Source organism: Trichosurus vulpecula, chromosome 5 (genome assembly GCF_011100635.1).
Source record: "Trichosurus vulpecula isolate mTriVul1 chromosome 5, mTriVul1.pri, whole genome shotgun sequence".
Classification (NCBI taxonomy): domain Eukaryota; kingdom Metazoa; phylum Chordata; class Mammalia; order Diprotodontia; family Phalangeridae; genus Trichosurus; species Trichosurus vulpecula.
Genome location: NC_050577.1, coordinates 208,412,921 through 208,430,305, shown reverse-complemented (window position 1 = coordinate 208,430,305; position 17,385 = coordinate 208,412,921). Strand labels below are relative to the sequence as shown.

General features: G+C 39.5%; 1 protein-coding gene across 1 annotated transcript in view; it reads right to left on the bottom strand.

Moving 5' to 3' along the window:
• Positions 1 to 12,787, bottom strand: part of TASOR2 (transcription activation suppressor family member 2) — a 104,604-nt gene extending 91,817 nt beyond the window's left edge. The window contains 1 exon segment of the mRNA XM_036760699.1: positions 12,550 to 12,787. The gene's annotated coding sequence lies outside the window, so the exon portion shown is untranslated.
• Positions 12,788 to 17,385: the final 4,598 nt, after the last annotated feature.

The following is a 17,385-nucleotide window of genomic DNA, read 5'->3' as shown; positions in this document are numbered from 1 at the left end:
TCTAACCAAAAAAAACACAAAATAAACTAAGAAGCTAAAAATCAGAATAAAATTTTTATAAAGTTAGATATGAAGGTCCTCTGATGAATATTAAATAGGAATAAAATAGAGAGTACATATTTCTCAACCAGTTCAAGTCTACATTTTCCTCTTCTGTCTCAGCATTTCTTTCCTTAGCCTATCTTAGATCTAACACAGCCAATCCTCAGCCTTGAATTACTCCCAACATTTGGTGCCTTCAATTCTACTCACTTGGGGGAAAATAACAAAACTGCAAATTAGGTTAACTACAACTTTGTTACATAATCTCAACTGGACCCTCAATGAGATAAAGCAATCCTTTGACATTTCCCTAATTAACTATCCTAGTTAACTTTTCTAAATCTTTCTTTCCCTCTTCAAACCTCCCATAGCTCCCCCTTCACCTACCCTCTTAACTGAGAACCTTGTCTCTTATTTGATTGAAAAAATTGAAGCCATTCAATAAGAACTCTCTCCTGTCCCCTCCTCTGCTGTAATCCAGATGCTTTCTGCCTCTATCTCCTCCTTCATTCCTGTCCCACATAAAGAGCAGACTTGAGGAAACCCTCCACCTATATAAACGATCCATTCCATTCTATCTTCTACAGTAGACTGGCCCCCTCTATCCTATTTGCAATCTGTTTACTACTTCCCTAATGCTAAGAAACATGCCCGTGTCTCTCCAATCTCAAAAAACCCTCACATCCATCCCCATTAGCTATTGTCCCACATCTCTTCTGTCAGAAGGCTGTCTACAATCCATTTCTCCACTTTTTATCCTCTCTCTCTTCCAAACCCTCTCCAGTACGGCTTTAGAACTAATCACTCAACCAAGACAGTTTTCTACAAAGTTACCAGTTAATCTCTTAATTGCCAAACATAATGGACTTTTTTTAATGCTAATCTTTCTTGACCCCTCTTGTAGTCTTCAATATTGTCTGTCAACCTCTTCTCCCTGACACTCTCTTACCTAATAGTTTCCATGACACTACTCTATCCTGGTTTTCCTCCTATTTGACTTCTGTCTCCTTTACCAAACCATTATCCATTATGCCTGCTACCTTTGGCAGTCCCCCAAGGTTCTGTCCTGGGCCACTTTCTCTTTTGCCTCTATATTATTTCATTGGGTGAGCTCATCATCTCCCAATGATTCAATTACCTCTATGCTGATGATTCTAAAATCTATTTCTCTAATCTCTATCCTCCCATCTCCTACTGCCTATTGGACCTCTTGACTGGATATCATATATTTTCAAGTAATCATGTCCAAAACTGAACTCACTGCATTCCCCCACTCTCCCATATTGTGAACTTTCTTTTTACTATTGAAGGTCTAGTAACCTAGGTTTATAACATAGGTGCCATTCTCAACTCATTCTCTTCTACGCCTCCCTATATCCAATCTTTTGCCAAGTCTTGTCAATTTTACCTTTGAAAACTTCCTGTATAAGATACAAGAAGAGACATACATTTTTGTATATATGTACACTCATTTTTAAAAAATTAGGAGTGGGGTAGGGGCAAAAAGGGGATAAGAAACACTGTTGGGGAAAAAAGGCCATTGAAACTTTTTTTAATCCACCGAAGAGAACAAGAAGAAATCCAGGTAAGCATAACAATTTGAAAGTACTACACAGAAATCATTATATACTTTCTTAAAAATCAGCATGAAATGGAAATCATGGCTTCATAAACAATCTTCTTCTGGGGTTTTACATACATATAAAAAAGTGTTCTTTTTTGCTGTTTAAGCTCAAAATCTTTTAAAATATAATTTTTAAAAGAGAGACTAAAGGTCACAGACATCTTCCAGGAGATTGGGTACCTAAGGAATAGCTCTTATTTTGATTCACAATTACCTTTATTCTTGCCCTTGACAGAAACTGTCCCACTGAGTAAGTTGCCTCTCCACTAAAAAAAATGACATTTTATTTTTTAAGAGTAAAAAAAAGGATAATCTTTTGTACATACCGCCTTCTCTCCAGAAACTACTGGTATAGGCCTCATCACCTCACATCTGGATGACTTGCCATTGTCATCTGGTCTCCTTGCCTCAAGTCTTTCTCAACTATAATCCATTTTCCCCTCAGCTGTTAAATTGATGTTCCTTAAGAACAGGTCTGATCACTTACTCAAAAAAACTCCAATGTCTCCTTATTATCTCCAAGTCGAGGATATTTAAAATACTCTTTGGCATTCAAAGCCATTCATAATCCTGGCTCCCTCCTAACTTTCCTGTCCTCTTACACTTTACTCACCCTGCGCCTCCACACTACCCCAGAATATTCTTTAATCTAATGACATTGGCCTCTCTGCTGTTCCTCCAACAAGACACTCCATATCCTAACTGAGCATTTTCTCTGGCTGTGCCCCAAGTCTGGAATGCTGTTCTTCATTTCCACCTCCTGGCTTTCTTCAAGTTCCAGTTAAAATATCTCATTCTAGAAAAACCATTTCCTAATCCCCTGTTAATGCTAGTCCTTTCTCTCCCAATAAACACTTATTAGGCACCTAATATGTGCCAGACACTGTGCTAAGCACTGGGGATAACAAAATGAGACAAAAGACATTCCATGACCTCAAAAAGTTTGCAGTCTAATGGGGAAGACAACATGCAAACATATATAAACAAAGTAAACTATAGACAGGATAAACAGAAAATAATTAACAGAGGGAAGGCACTGGAATTAAGATTGGGTTGGAGAAAGCTTCAAGTAAAAGATAAGATTTTAGTTGGGAATTAAAGGAAGTCAGGAGGCAGAGATGAGGAGGGAAAGCATTCCAAGCATGGAGACAGAGAAAATGCTAGAAGCTAAGAAATCAAGCATCTTGTTTGATGAACACCAAGGTCAATATCATTAGACTGAATAATATATGGCAGATGTATGAGGAATAAGAAACCTGGAAAGGTGTGTGTGTGTTGAACAACAAACAGGATTTTGTCTTTGATCCTGGAGGTTACAGAAAGCCACGGGAGTTTACTGAGTATGAAAACGACATGGTCAGACTTGTGTTATAACAAAATCACTTTGGTGGCTGAATCTTCATTAGAGGATTGGAGTGGAGAAACACTTGAAGCAGGCAAACCCACTAACAACAGTCCGGGAATGACATCATGAGGGCCTGCATTAGAGTAATAGCAGTGTCTGGAGAGAAGAGGGAAAATCTGAGAGATACTAAGGTGCAATCTACAGATCTTAGTAACAGATTGGATAGAAGGTAAGAGCTATTGAAGGGGATGATATCTAGATTTGTGACCTTGAGGAATTGGGAGGATGATGTTACCCTCTTCATCAGTGATGTCAAATCTAAATAGAACCCTCCTGGATTTGTATTCAGAAAGGAACAAATTAACATTATATTATATTTTTATTTTGCTAAACATTTCCCGATTACATTTTAATCTGGTGGTAGCAGCAATCTTCTGACACCTCTGCTCTATAGTAATAGGGAAGTTGAGGGGGCAGAGGAAGATTTGGAGGAAAGATAATGAGTTCTGTTTCTGTTCTGCTGAGTTTAAGATGTTCTGCTGAGTTTAAGATGTTTGCTGAATAATCTGGTTCAAGATATCTGAAAGGCAGCTGGAGATAAGAGAGTGGAGGTCAGGAAAGAGTGAGATAAGCAGATCCAAAAATCAGAAACATAAGGGGCAGCTAGGTGGTGCAGTGAGTAGAGCACCAGCCCTGGAGTCAGGAGGACCTGAGTTCAAATTCAACCTCAGACACTTGACACATATACTAGCTGTGACACCTTGGGCCAGTCACTTAACCCCAATTGCCCTGCCAAAAAAGTCAGAAACCTAGAGAGTAGCAAAGAAATAATTAAATTTAGGGGAACTGATGAGATCCCAGAGGGAAAAGAGAAGGGAGCCTAAGAAAGAGCTCTGTGGGAAACCTATAGTTAGAGGGGCATGTTGTAGGTTAGAGAAGTATAAGCTCTGAAGGGGTTGCGTGTGGAAAAAGTTTAAGAAGCTATGTTCCAGAAGAGGATGCAGCAAAGGAGACAGGATCCAGCAAAGGGGACAGAAAAGGAATGGTCAGATAGGTAGGAGAACCAGTAGGGAGTGGTATCCCAAAAACCTATAGAGAAGAAAGTATCAAGGAGAGAATGATCAACAGTATCAAGGACTATATATAGGGAGATCAAGGAGGAAAAGGTTGAGGGAAGGCCAATGCCTATTCTGCAGCCTATTTTTATTTACTATCTAAAGTTAAGCAATTACACCAAGTAGTCCTTTCAATATTCAAGTGTTTCTAAAGCTTCAATGTGGAAAAGGGAAAGGAGAGAAGATGGGATTTTTGCTCATAAGTAAACATATATATTAACATATACATAGATATGTAAAAGTTTACATTCTTTTAAGAATTATATACATATATAACTCATATTTACATTATTTATGTACTACATATATATCATATCATCATATATGTATATGCATGTGTATAAAATCAGGGACTGTCTTTCTTTTTGCTTGTATTCATATTCCCAGTCCTTAGCACAATGTCTGGCACATACTAAGAGTTTAACAAATGCCTGTTAACTTGAAAGAAAAAAAATACTAGATCATATGGGACTTGAGCTCAGGACAGAGACCAGGGCTATATATTCCAGGATATCTGGACTTGGGAATGATCTATGTACACGACAAGTGAACCCATGGGAATTACTGAACTTACCCAGTAAGAGACTGTTAGAGAGAAAGAAGCCCTAGGACAGAGCCCTGGAGTAGACCCAGTTAGAATGTGATAAGGATAGTGAAGTAGTAAAGGAGACCAAGGAGCAGCAGTCTTATTGGTAGGATTGCTCTGCTGCAATGAGGGGTTGGTTAAGATTAGGTAAAACAAACTTTTAGTGGAACCAGTCAGCATGGCTACAAGACTTCCTTTAGCCCCAAGAAGCAAACTGGTTGAGATGAAGAGAAATATGGGAGCCAGACACTAAACAAACTGACAAAGAAGGAAGAATTATTCTTCGGGTCAGCGGGTAAGACACCAGGATCTGAGCTGAGTGATCGCCTAAATGAAGTGAGTCTCAAAGAATGTCTGCTTATTGAGTGACCATAGTAGAGAAAAGGCCAGAAGTGACAGTGGGGAGCAAGGACTATTCTGATTGAATCTCCAGGGAGCATAAGAAAAGGTACCTGGGATATACAGTGTCATAGGAGAGGAGCCAGGTCTCAGCGAGAGGCAGAAGATGGAAGAAGTATAAAACAAAGGAATATTTTAAAATTAGACTGAGGGCTGCACAGGGCAGGTATAGTGTAACTTTGGTGAAGTAATGCTGAGGCCAACAGAGATAAAGCAGAAGGTAACAGGAGTTGTAGAGAGGAATGTATTCTTCTTAAGTCTGGGATTTAGTATTACCAGAATGGGAAGAGTAAGCAAGCGTGACAGATGGTTCACCTTTGAGAGAGAGTCCAAGTGAGCAGCAGATGAAGGTGGGTAAGAATGTTCTCCCTCAAAAATTCTTGGGTCTCCATGACTGCAACAGCAACACATTGGTGTGGGCACCATGAAAAGACACAGGCCCTCATCATCAAGAGCTGTGGAAGCCTTCTAGGCAAGTGGTGCCAATCCCAGAAAGGGGGTGCCCTCAATGTGTAGTGCTAATAGGTCCTGGTCTGATGCAGCTCTAAAATTCTCCAATTCTAAGTTTTGACAGAAGTGCAGATATATCCACGAAGGTCAGAGAATGATAACATGTGCAGAGTATGTTTCTGACAAATATGAACTATCAGTATGTTCTAGATTATTCTGCTAAAAAATCATTGGTATAATTCTTTTTAAACAATGTAGACTGTTTTGCCTAGTTCCCAATATTTAACATTTTATTGGTTTTTAAAAATATCTTGTTCTTTAAAAGTATCAAATTTTTTTAAACATCATGGTTCTTTCCCAGTTCCTTTCCCCATAGAATCTTCTTTTATAACAGATAGTCAAGCAAAGCAAACTGACACAATGATCACGCATGACAACCTATACCTCACTTCAGATCTATAATTTGCCACCTCCCTACCTTACCTCTCATATCTAGAGCAAGATACGGTTTTGTCATCATTACTCTGGACTGTTCAATGCACTAATCTAGTTTTGATGTTTTTTATAGCTTATTTTCTTCATACTACACAGTAACTGTGCACATTTTTCGTGCACATTTTGCTCCATACAAGCACTCCCAATTCTGCCTCTGATGAGTAGTTTTCAACAATTCAGTTGGCCTCCTAGGGACTCAGTTTCTTTATCAGTAAAATGAGGGTTAAATGGCATCTAAGGTTCTTTCCAATTGTAGTTCAATGACTAATCCTTAGTTTCTCTGAATTGTTTATTTTTAGTTTCATAGGGCAAAATAATATTCCATTATATTCACATTAGAATTTGTTCAGCCATTCCCAACCGCTGGGGATACACTTTTGGTTCTAGTTTCTTACTATTTCCACAGAGACAGACAGATTGATAGACGATAGATGTGGGATCTTTTCTTCTGTTTTTGACTCTACCCCTTACCTCTTCTCACTTAGGTGTAAATGGCCATCAAGTGGCACTGCTGGGTCAAAAAGGTATGAATAGTTTAGTCATTTTTCCAACATACTTCTAAAGTGTCTTTCAGAATGGTTCAACCAATTCACAGCTTCAACAGTATATTGGTATGCCTCTTTTCCCACAAACCCTCCAATGTTGATTATTTACATTTTTTATCATCTCTGCCAACTTGATTTGTGTGAAGTAAAACCCAAGTTGTTTTCATTTGCATTACTCTTTCTATTTTATAGCATTTTTCTATATGGTCGTTAATAAAGTCATGTGGGAATTGCTTGAGTTTTTTTTTTATATTCTTTGACCACTTATCTACTAGGGAATGTTCTTGTCTTACCTGTCTCCCACGTCACATTAATTCCCTACACATATCTTGATTATCAAGCATTTATCAGAAATATCTGATAAAAAAATTTTCCCCCAAAGCTCCTCTTCTTACATTGAATTTGTTCATGGAGAAGTTTTAGCTTTTTATAGTAAAAATGTTCTAATTTTGTCTTTTGTGCCCTCTATCCTACATCTGGTTAGGAAGTTTCCCCCAAATCATAGTTCTAAAAAGTCCTTCCTTCCATTCTCTAGTTTTCATATGATATAGTAGCCATTTATGTAAAGGTCACTTTTACATTTGGACCTTATTTTAGTACAGACAGTTCTTGCTTTATGTAAGTGGGCCATTCTGCAAACTGTAAACAGTTATGTAATATGTGTGGGGAAGGAGGCCCATGGAGGGAAGAGACCAGCACATTGTTCAAGGATGCATGGGGGCATGGGACAGAGAAGCGAGAAACATGTGGTGACCTGGCCATAGCTATGCAGAAAAACACAGGGTGGGGGGATGGGGGGAGAAGCCATAAGGGCTAGATATAGACAGCACAGGATGGATGACTCCCAGAAGTGAAGAAAGGGTTAGGGGGCTAGACACATGAGAGAGTAGCAGGACAAATATCTCCTCTCTTGGCTCAAGCCAAGCACCTGATTCAGCTATAGCAGCTATGGAGGTCTCTCCCCACTTCCTTTCCTCTGCTTTCATTTGGAAGAGTCATTTTTAGAGTTTTGGGGGGGAGGAAGCAGGAACAAAGAGAAAAGAGTACAGTTAACATGGGTATTTTTTGGAAAGCAGATTTCTTTCACAATACTTTACAACTTCACAAAAACTTCACAAAAGTTTAATGACACAACAAGAAATATTAGAACACAGTAGAAATTTACATGAAGTATAATCAACACATTTCAATAATAAAAAGGACTGAAATCAGAGGGCAAAGTGAAAATAGATGTGTTCTTTAAGCTACTATCCAGGAAAAAAAAATGAATGATTCAGGAATTTGATCACCAAATTCCAGATCTTTCAGATGAAAGAGAAAATACTGTAGCCAAGAAAAGATCAAGTACCAAAGAACCAGAATCACACAATATAATGCAACAAATAAGGAAAGGAAAACTTAGAACAGCACATCAAAATGCAAAATAAACAACTAAAAATAACTTATTCTGCAGAACTGATTATAATCCTACAAGATAAAAAGATCAACCACTTTTTAAGTCATCTGTTGAGATAACAAGAGCTGGGGAAAATTTCTGAAACAAAATGTAAGAAATAAGAGGAACTGGAAAGGTAAACAAGTTTGAGCAACTTAAATGAACTACAATCTAACTAAGGACAAAACAATTGCCCCTTCTGAGTCCAAACATCTTATCTTTATGGCTAAAACAAGGGAAAGAAACTTGGAACCTAAGTATGTGTGTATGTTTTAGAGAAAGAGGAAGGGGAGAAGAAAATACTAAATACTACAGAAGGAATGAATCAGAAGAAAATCATTAGTTTCATAATTTGGGTATAACCGGGAAAATTATACAAACATTAAGAGATGGAGAGCAGCCATCTCATCAACCTCAGGCAGGCAAAAAAACGTTGAGGGGGTAAAAAAAAAAAGTAACGCATAGAAATACAAAAAACAAGGAATTAGGCAAAGATAGGAAAAGAAAAAAAAGAGGTTTTAAAAGTGAGGATTGAGTTGGGTGACGGAATAATCACAAAGGTCTTGATTTGTTGAATATGTTATAGTGAATATTATAACCTATATGTGTTGGACAAGATGATACCTGAGGTCCATTTCAATCCTTAAATTTTGTGATTGTATGAAAATCAACTTAAAGAAATTAAAACTAAGTAAAACTTAAAAGAATAGAGACAACAGGTAAGACCTAGGGATCTGGATCTGGACTAGGTTAAGAGGGGAAGAGATGACTGACATCAATCAAGTCCAACTATATATTGTTCATCTTGATCCCAATCCTTTTGTTTCCTCTTGTGAAGAGAGAGGCATGAGGACAAAAATACAGAACACTGTAATAGAATAAGATGGAAGAAAAAATAAATCTATCAAACCAAGAATGTGAATGATGCAAATTCATTCACATGGAAGAGATTAAGAGAATGAAATCAGAAAGGATAAAAAAAAAACCTACATAATTTGTCTACAAGAAACATACCTCAAACAAAAAGATTCAATATACAGTGTTAAAAATGAGGAGATGGAATAGACCATGGACTCTTAACTTGGGCCAGGAGGTATCAGAAGCCAATCAAGATGGTGAGAGAATATTTGGCCAATAACTATGTCACCTTACTGATAAAATGAAACACATAAATCACCATAGAAAGGATTCCTTTTTTGAAAAGAATTATCTGAGGAAAATGGAAAGCAGTTTGGCAGAAATTAGGTTTAGACCAACATCTTATACAGCATACCACAATAAGCTCAACACAGGTATGTGTGCAAACAACCTGAATGTAAAAGGCCACACCATTAAAAAAAATTTAGAAGAGAATTTCACAAGTACAGCTGGAAAGAGAATTTTTAAACAAACAAGAAACACATCATAAAAGACAAAATGGACAACTATGTAAAATTACTAAAACTTCTTCAGCAATAAAACAGACAGAATTAGAAGAGTAATGATAGCGTGAGAAAAAATATTTACATCAATTATGAGAAAAGTGATATCCAAAATTACAAAAGCAACTGATGCAAATATATAACACCAAATTATTTTTCAATATACAAATAGTCAAAGGATATGATAAACAGTTTTCACTTCCCCCAAAATGCAAATTAAAACCACTCAGGTTTTACCTCACACCATGCAAACATAAAACACGGAGGGGGCAGTGTGTGTTGGAGGTAGCTATTAAGAAATTCGTGCTCATTCACTATTGCTGAAACAGTGAAATGGTACAATCATTCTGGATTTCAGTTTTTAATATATACAATAAAAGTGACTAAAATTAAACACTGTAAATGAGGAATTCCACCACAGGGTATATACCCCAACAAAGTTAAGAGAGAAATAATATTCGTAGTTAACAAAACTTTTTGGGGAACAAAGTACTGAAAAACAAGTGGCTGCCCTTCAACTGTGGATTAGTTGAGAAAATAATGGCATGTGAATGAAATGTAATGACTATACAGTGAGAAATGATGAATAGAGAATTCAGAAAAACATGGGAAGATCTGAATGAACTGATGCAGAGCAAAACAAGCATAACTAAGAGGACCAGATACACAACAGCTACTACCACAATGTCAATGAAAAGATCAGCAATATAAATTAAAAGGAAGTCAAACTCTGAATAAAAAACCAATGATGGTCCCAGAGAACAGATAACAAAACATACCTCTTCCCTCTTGGCAGAGAAGTAGGGGACTACTAGAACAGTGTATTGTATAGATTGTCAGATGTAGTCACAGTATTGGATGCTTTTGCATAATTGTTCTTTCTTTTTCACAAGGGAGAGTTCAATCTGGAGGAGGGAGTTGAAATAACTCTGATGTAAAGACAAAAGGCATCAATAAAATGCATTTTTAATTAAAATAAAATAAAAGACTTAATGAAGTGAGTTGTTGAGTATGTGTCCAGTACTTGCCAATATTTGCTTGAACAATATTTGTTCAATACACAAAATGTAAAGTAGGATGGGTACTAGAGATTTTATTGTTGACACCCACCTCCCTTAATCTGAAAATCATCAAAAGTTTACCAGGCTCAAATACATGCATAATGCAAATTATCAAAACATTAATTTTATTTAATAACAATAGCTAGCATTTACACAGTACTTTAAAGACTGCAAAGCACTGTACATGTTATCTCATTTGATAAATGCGTTATTATAATTAATTATCACTACTCACACTTACATAGCAAATCTTAAAATCTTGACTCACAACCCTCACAGGTAATACAAGTATTGCTATCCCCCCATTTACAGATAAAGAAACTGAGATTAGGAGAGTTAAGTGACTTGCTCAGGATTACATAGACAAATAAAGACCTGAGTCAACTGGCCAACTAAGCCCAAATCCAAGTGGGCCTAAACTCACAATTTAGGTAAACCATATGTAAAGTATGCCTGTACTAAGATGATACTGCAAAGTGAGGGGACTGGAAAGAACGAAGGGAAGGGAAGAAGGGAGAAGAATGACCTATCTCTGTAAGTTTACCATGGAAAATTTACAAAAAATGTGTTTCTACATACCAAAAAATGGTACAGTCAAATTACTTTTTAAATTAGCAAAGTCTGGCCAATGTGGAAAATCCATGAAACATCCACATATACATATTATTTGTATTAATAAGGAACTCTTTCCTTTTAATCCTCCCTTAGAAAATTATGCTTAAGAAATAAAATTTAGTTCTGTTCCAGGATCTCCAGATAAAAAACTGTAAAATGCCAATTCCAAAAGAAATGTTCGCTCTACATATACTACCAAAAATCAAAATAAAATAGATACTACCGTTTAAGTTTAATGATAGGAACGGTCACTAAGTATTTCCTGCAATACTTACCGAATGCAGAGCATCCTGACTTGAAGATAGCTCATTATCAAAGTCTGTCTCATTTACTGATGAAATGATTAAAAGGAAGCTATCCCTCACATGCTTCTCCATGAGGGCAAGGATGTGTCTATCTGACTTTTCTAACTCCTTTCCCCACTCGTATGTGCTTAGAGGCAGCTGGGCCACATCTAGCGCCAGGTCTGGAGTTAGGAAGACCCTAGCTCAAATTCAGAATCAGAATCTTACTAGATAAACCACCCTAGCAAAATCATTTAACCTCCATTAAGAATCAGTTTCCAAACCTGTAAAATGAGGATAACCTCAACTGTAAAACAGTATCTACATCATAGAGTTGTTGTGAGGTTCAAATTAGGTAATATTTAACAATGCATGTTGCTTTCCTTTTGTTGCCTAGTGTGTTGGCTGAGTTAAATTGAATTCATATAATGACAGGCGAATGTCATCCTGCCTAACCTCGTCATTTGACACTGTTACTGACCTTTTTTCTCTGCAACCTTCGAAAACAATCCAAATAATCAAGTTATACAGGTGTAAGCCCAAGTCTCATCCCCTAACTTGTGAAAGGTATAAAAAAAAAAAAAAGCTTCGGATTCAGAATGAGTTACAATCAGAAGTTCAACGCTCATCCTAAGATGACAGATTTAAAGGTGAAGGGGACTTTAGAGGCCATTTAATCCAAACTCAATTTTCTGATGAGAAAACTGAGGCCCAAAAAGGTTACAGGACTTGCCCACGGTCATACAAAGAGGCCGGACTTGAGCCCGGGTCCTCGGATAACAAAACGTTCGTTTCGTTTTGTTCTTCCAAATGAGCCACGTTTTCCCTCCGCAACAATCCAATCACAAAGAACACCAAACAAAAGCCACTTCTCATAAAAGGGTCTGGCAGGTTAACTTAAGCAGTGCAATGTAACACAAAAGGCATAAACCAGTCCTGAGTTTTTCTTTAATCCACAAAAAACCCCCACCTACACACGGGAAAAGACCCCATCCGGCGTCAGTAGGTGGATTTTTCGTCAATTCCGCCTCTTCACACCCTGCTCTCAAGCAATGCGGTTACTCGGTGGGACCTTTGCTCCACCTGACATAAGGTGCACATCAGCGGGACCCACAACTGCTCGGGTTCTCACCTGTCTCAGGTGCTGTCACTGCCACCGCCGAGGTCCCCATAGTCTCCAGGTCATTGTTCATTTCCTCTCCCAAGCTGTCAGGTTTCATTACTTCCTGCCTAACATGCGCACGCCGTCTCTCTTGGCTTAAGTAGGAAATTTCTTTATCTCTACGAGATGATGTGTTTCATCTCCACAAAAACCGGGAGGAGCTAGCTCCACGCGGCTCTCCGGCGTTTCCTTCGAGCCTTCGCTTTTGTTTCTAAGGCTTACTGGGCCTCCCTCCCCCCACGCGCCTCCCCTCCGCGCAAGGCCGAGCCCCCGGCACTCGTACCCCCGCGGGCCCTTCCTCCGCTCTCGTCCTCTGTCCAAGGGCACACGGGAGCGGAAGGTGGGGGTGGGGCGGCGAGGAGCCGTGGAGTTTCAGCACCTGGGCTGAGTCGTGGCTGCCGCGCGAGCCTAGCAGTCTGGAGGGCTGAGGATCCCGAAGAGGAGTCGATACGAAGTCAACCCTAAGATTGGGGGGAGGGGGTGGCGAGGAGACGGTTCTCGAGAATTCTGCGTCCTAGAGCGGGAGAAAGAAGGCAAACCCTTTCTTCTACCTAGCCAAAGGAAACATGTCGACCGCCTTTGGGAGGGTTGGCTTGGGCGCCACTAAGCAACCGGAAGTAAAACCTTCCAGACCGGGAGGAGGAAAAAAAAGAAAGTGAAAACTGAACTGTGGCGTCATGCGTGGGCGGGCAACCTAGCGCAAGGACGCACTCCTCGACGCAGGGCGGGGCCCCCCTCGGGCGTCGGTGCCCTGCGTCCCCGGCGGCCGAAGAGACCCTGCGCCCCTAGCCTTGCTCTGCGAGCGCCCGCCGCCCCGCGGCCTTTCCGCCTACGGGCCGATTCCCCCCCGCCCCCCTCCCCCACCCCCACCCCACCCCCGGGCGTGTGGGGTAGGCGTGGCCCCGGCGCTCGGCTCCTGTTGGTGGGAGGGGGAAGAGGGAAAGGGAGAGACAAAAGGAAGGGAGGAGGAAGCGGAAGTACAATTCTCGGAAGAGGAAGGCCAGAAGGTGGGGGAGTTGCCGGGAAACCAAGCCCCCAAAAAAGGCTCTTTGTAAGGGGACTTGTTCCTGCCATCTCGGCCGGCTGGCTTGGGGCTAGCGGAACCCACCTTGGCTGCGTTGGCGTCTAGTATCCCACGGTTTCCTTATAAAGTAACGAGAAGTGTGTGTGTGTCAAGTATTAAAAGTCTGTCCCCACCACTGGGTGCGTCGCCGTGGAGGACACAAAAGAAGCCACCTGAAGGTGCTTCCTCTTTAGGTGGTTACACGGTTTTGAGCATGTGAACTTTCCATCACATACGGGCAAACATACATGATTTTTGAGCGCATAAAGGGGAGCATACTAAGGTCATCATAGATACTTTTTTAAAAAAATTTACACAAATAAAGGATAAAGAAACAAAAACATACCATAAACTTAAATATTGAAATTTAAATACAAAGTAAGAAAGAAAAAAGCATGTTATGTTCATAGCAGAACATAAGAGAGGATTCAAAATATGTAACAAATTTTAATTCCAAGAAAGCCTGTATGTTAAATAATACGCCTCGTGTTTTCTTTTGTTCTCTGCGGTGTACTGTTAAACTTTTTTTTCCCTCCCCCGACACCCCCAAAAGGCTACAATATAGTTTAGATACGTTTCTCGATATATACATACACATACAGATATATACATACACTTATACACATATACATGCGTATATAGACACTTTCCCAAACATACTCCTGATCTTTATTTTTATGTTTATACATATCTCTTGTTTCCTCTCCCTCCTGCCTCCTCTACTTTACTTCTACCCACTACCTTGCCCTACTATTACTTGCCTTCCCCCCTCCAAGGATTCCTTCCCTATCCTCCCATTCCCATTAATCTAAACACCCTTCTATACCCCCCTTTTACCTATTCCCTCACCCTCCCCTCTAAAGATCCCTCCCTTGTCCTCTCCGCTCTCCCCATGCCCCTACCATTTTATTTCTTCTAAATTTAGAAGACTTTTATACTCTTCTAAATATATATGTATTGTTACCTCTTAAACTCATTCCCGGTGAAAGTAGGTTACCAGAACTACCAGCCCTCCTCCCCCATCTAATTCCTGTTTCCTTTCTTCCTCTTGCACCTCATTTGTATAAAAGTTACCCTTTTTAGCTGTTCCTAAATGGTTTTACTTTTTAAAATTCATATCATAGTCAGTTTTATCCCAATCTTTCTTAAGAGCTCACCAGTTATTAGTAAGAATCTTAGACTTCTTTTGAATGTTTATCAAATCATGGCAATTTAAAACCTCACAGGAAAGTCAAAGAAATAGGGTAAATGTTTCAAATAGTTATCAACCTAAATCTGGCTATTGTCTTCTTTCTGGAACTTCCCTGCAACTTTCTTAATTTCGGGGCATTCAATATTGCCAACTTTTTCAAATGCTCCATGAATACTTGCAAGCTAATGTGATGTGTTGGAACTCCAGATTATTGTCCCAGTCATATAAATTATTATGTGTCTGAGATGAGCGGAAGGACTTTGTCTTTAAGGAGATTTTCATTTAATCTTTTCCCTGCCTTTTTGGAGGTATAATAGTGGTTATACTAAGTAGTATCTGTAAAAATCTCTTTGGTGCCTCTCAAGCCACCAGCTTGTGAAAACTCCAGTGATTAGAAAAGAGACTCTCCTCTCTGTGTGTCCCAGGATGACCTGAGTCCAGCTCTGCTGCTTCTTTTAATTCTCCAAGCATAGTGCACACAATATCTTAGAGAAGCCAGTTTCTTTTGAGAACCTTTAGTTATTGTAGAAAGTAAACAGGCTTGTTAAAGAAATGAAAATTGGAATATATAGAGACTCCACAACAGAGTCAGAGCAAAGTATGATGAATATGATAGGAGTTTCGCCATTATAGTGTCCTTGCCAAACAAGGACAGCTACGCTTCTGACATCATTCTGGATTTTCCCCATTTTTCATCTACAATCCTCATTCTCTATCTTCCTCTCTGCTTCTAGTCTCCCTATACTTAAAGTTACTTGCTAAAGAGAGTATATTATCAAAATTGAAGTTGCTTGGTGTAATGGCAACCATACTGGCATACCCAGGACCATTGCTAGTGCAGGCTCTTTTATCTGCTTTACTAAGGAAAGCAACTTTAAAGGGGTCAACGATCTTCTTTAATTACATAAAATACAAACAGAGGAAATACAGAGAAGAGAAATAAAGACCAACAGACAGGGTTCTACTGCCTGAATCAAAACAATATTGCTATATATACTTTACATTCACCACTGGATCAAGAGAGCCTTTACCTCTGAGCAAGTGGGGGCGGGGGGCAGGGTCCTGAACATATGGCTACTCAGAGTTTTGACCTGAGAATCCCGAGGTCCTTCTCATAAGTGAGCCTCCAAAACAAAAGCTCACCTCTTTCAGCTAATTGGCTCAGAGCCAGAAGGCATCACAATCTTCTGACTCGGTGCCTAATTGGCAAAAGGTGTGTAAGCTTTCCTACAAGCAAGCAAGCTTCCCTTAATGGGCTGCACATGAGGCCCATTGATAGATGGGGAAGATCTTATTCCCCATTAATATTACACATAAACATGGAGGCAGTGGCAAGAACAATTGGCAGCACCACCCCTTGTTTTTGCATATAGGGAGGATGCTGTCCCTCTCTTCTGTTGCTACAGTGGCACACTCTAGGGTCCTTGACTATCCCTTTTTAGACTTCCACACATCTCACCTCTTTTGAGATTTCTGATTTCTCTCTCCGTTGGAAAAGGTCGGAGAGGGAGATACTGTCTTTTCTAGGGGCATAGACCCTAATGGTCCTTGGATTGGAATACACTGAAAATTTCTGTCCCTTCTTGTAGGAGTCCCAGCTACACCTGAGTTAACAGAACCTCCACAACAACAACAAAAAAATACTTCTCCCACAACACCTTGCCTTCTGGTTCTTGGTTGGGTAGGCCTGTGCTAAATCCTGTTGATTCTACCCAGGAAGATACCAGAGCCAGCTCTAACTGACTTGTGAGATATTGTCACATTTTTATTGTGAGCATTTACACCTCAGAATTTCAACTGGCTACAAATCAGTACTTGATTTTTTTAATTGTCTAGAGTTAAGAAAGTGTTAATAATGCAAATTAAACTTAAAGGTGTGTGAATTCTTTGTTTCCCCCAGAGTCAGGTTGTCATTTCCAAGCACATCCCTGTATTACTCTAAAAATGTTGCTTGAATTCAGTAGGAAGGCAGTAAAAGACTCAGGGAATGAAGTCATTGTTAGACTGGAGTCCTGGTAACTAATGGCTTTATTACCTCTAATAATAATAATAATAATAGGCATTTTTATATTGCTTTAAGGTTTGCAAAATGCTTTACATCCATTATTTCATTTGATCCTCACAGAACCCCTGATTTTACTTTTCTGTCACTTCTTGTATACACCCCTCTCCTCTCCACTGACATTGTCACCAGCATAGTACAGGCCCTCATCACCTCATGCCTGTACTATTTCAATATCTTTTGGTTAGTCTTCCTGCCTCAAGTCTCTCCCCACTCCAGTCAATCCTCCCCTCAGCTATCAAAGTGATCTTCCTAAACTACAAGTGTGACCTAGTTACAACACCCCTCACCCCCAATTTAATACATTCCAGTAGCTCCCTATTACTTCCAAGATCCAATATAAAATCCTCTGTTTGGCTTTTAAAGCCCTCTACAGCCTGGCCTCTTCTACCTTTCTGGTCTTGTTATACTTTACTCCCCTCTACAAATTCGATGATACAGTGACCCTGGTCTCCTTGTATTTCCTTAAACAAGACACTCTGTACTCCA